The sequence below is a fragment of the Oryzias melastigma genome, unplaced genomic scaffold (genome assembly GCF_002922805.2).
Source record: "Oryzias melastigma strain HK-1 unplaced genomic scaffold, ASM292280v2 sc00476, whole genome shotgun sequence".
NCBI lineage: Eukaryota > Metazoa > Chordata > Actinopteri > Beloniformes > Adrianichthyidae > Oryzias > Oryzias melastigma.
In genome coordinates, this window is record NW_023417070.1 from 4,430 (window position 1) to 7,020 (window position 2,591).

Genomic DNA, 2,591 nt, shown 5'->3' on the forward strand with positions numbered 1-2,591 from the left:
CAAAGACAAAGTGCAACTAAATAAAGCTGTAAAAATGTCTATAGAACAAAGCAGCAGGTGTTTTGTGAGCTACCGCTAGCTTAGCATCCTAGAAAGAGAAATAAAATCATCATTCAGCAGAACACACAGACCTTTCTGTAGCAACAGCCATCAAACTGATGCTGCTGTTTGTGGTTTGAAGTTACAACCTCAGTGACCAAAATCTAGTTTCTGACTCAATAAAATAATCTAAACATGTTTTTACTGGTCAAATGATTACATTATTTTACTAAGACATTTACATGAGTGTTCATTTAAAGATATGATGTTGAACACAAACAGAGAGGAAGTCACAACATAAAAACACCTCAGATAAAAACTCTTTTTCCTAAGTAACTTCTTAGATCTGTAATCAGTCTTTGCTCTCTGGTTTTCTATGTTTCTATGAAGAGTTTTATTTTCTATCACAAATGAGTTTTTTCTTCTCTTTAACAGCTAAAAGACTCCTTTACACCCTAAGAGGAGAGCTGTCAGTCAGCTGTAGTCTGAACCAATGAGGACATTTAGTATTTTCTATCATTTCTTAAGAAAACAAAATAGCATAAAATCAATGAATAAATAGTATGAACATGTTTTACTGTCTTCTAACTAAACTCACAACATGCAGAGAAAGCCAGAACAGGTTTGGAGAAAGGAGGGCAGATTGACAGAAATGTTCTTTTCTTAATTTTTTCTCCAGAGGATTCATATTTATATTAATCAGAACTAAAAGAACTAAAAACATTTCAATGTTTTGAATATTTGCCATGATCTCAGACAGTAAAGATGCAGCTCTGTGATGCTACAGACTACCAATACAGTTAATACAAAGTGGATTCATGTCTGTTCTGACATTTACAAAATACAGTTTTTATAAATGTCAACCGCTACACACAGAGACCAGTAGCTAAAGGGGGTGGTGGGTGGAGTTGGGTCGTTTTTTGTTTTTTTTCTCTCTCTGCTTCACTGAAGAATCTCCTCTGCTAGCTGCAGCTTTCATGTCTGTTGAGCCACACCTGAGGCAGCAGAGCAGCCACACCTGGCTCAGTACGCTACGGCGGACGACGGCCCACTGTTCGGCAAGCAGCGACTACCAAGCCCGGAAAGCCCTCCTAACCCGGACTGCTACTCCCGGTGAGCGTAAACCAGCGCTTGTTGTTGTAGCATGATACCTTCTACCTCTTCGGCTCCCAGCCCTCTTTCCTGCCCCACTTGTCATATGTTTAGTCAGGATCCCGCCTCATTTAATGAAGACAATGGTCGTTGTGTTAACTGTAGTCTGATCTCAGACCTGTTATCCAGGCTCGAACAGCTGGAAGCGCGTCTTAGCTCAATGGAAGCTAAACCAGCTAGCCATGTTGTTGTCACTCGGAGCGCTAGCCGCGCTAGCAAAGCTGACTTAGCTAGCATCCCACCGCCCTCTCAGCAGCCGGGGAATCCCCAGGATGAATTTGTACCGGTGGGGGAAAAAGCACAGAGCTAAATCTAAGCCCGCAAAGAGCCCGGAGCTCCCTGTACGGAACAGGTTTTCTCCGCTCAGTAACGCACCAACTGAACCGAAAACCCTGGTCATCGGCTCCTCCGAGGTCAGACACGTAAAGCTAAAGGGAGCTACAGTTAGATGTTACCCGGGAGCCAGAGTTGGTGACATCGAAGGAAACCTCCGAATGTTAGCCCAGAGTAAGGCGAGGTTCCGTCGGGTCGTAATTCACGCAGGTGGCAACGACGCCCGACGAAGACAATTAGAGATTCTTAAACTAAACATAGAATCGGTGTGTAAACTGGCTAAATCGGTGTCAGACACAGTAGTTTTCTCTGGTCCTCTCCCAAACAAAGTCAGTGATGAAATGTACAGCCGCTTTTCATCCTTTAACCGCTGGTTAGCTAAATGGTGCCCAGAAAACGGCGTTAGCTTCGTGGACAACTGGAGCATGTTTTGGGGAAAGCCCGGCCTCATGCGCAGAGATGGCATTCATCCCAGTTTGGACGGAGCGGCTCTTCTGTCCAGAAACATTTCTGCTAGCTTTAGCCATGCAGCCTGACAACTCAGAGAGGAGACCCGGGGAGAGAGCAGTAGTTTAAAACTCTCCCCTGAGCGGCCTTTAGCACCGATGCTAACCCCAAACAGGGCTAGTCCAGAAGCTCCTAGTGTTGGCTTATGTGCTGGAAGGCAAATGAACGGAATGAATCACAGAAACAAAAATTATGATGTCATTAAATGTGGGCTACTAAACATTAGATCAATTTCCTCAAAGTCCCTATTAGTTAATGAATTGATTAATGATAATAAACTTAACCTGCTAGCTCTAACAGAAACCTGGCTAAAACAGGATGATTATGTTCGGCTAAATGAAGCAACCCCCCCTAGCTATAATAACTATCAGAAATCTAGGATTACTGGGAAAGGACGTGGGTTAGCAGTAATTTCAGAGTCATGCTTGATCCTTAACCTTAAAGTTAAACACATTTATAATTCATTTGAAAGCTATCTATAAATCACCCAAACAGAAAGACTCAAAAAGCAGTTTTATTTATAATTATTTATCGCCCTCCCGGCCCGTATTCGGAATTTT

The 2,591-nt window shown here is 42.9% G+C and overlaps 1 pseudogene; it reads left to right on the top strand.

Annotated features, from left to right (window-relative positions):
- Nucleotides 1-1,044: 1,044 nt before the first annotated feature.
- On the top strand, nucleotides 1,045-2,460 carry LOC112138248 (annotated as a pseudogene).
- Nucleotides 2,461-2,591: the final 131 nt, after the last annotated feature.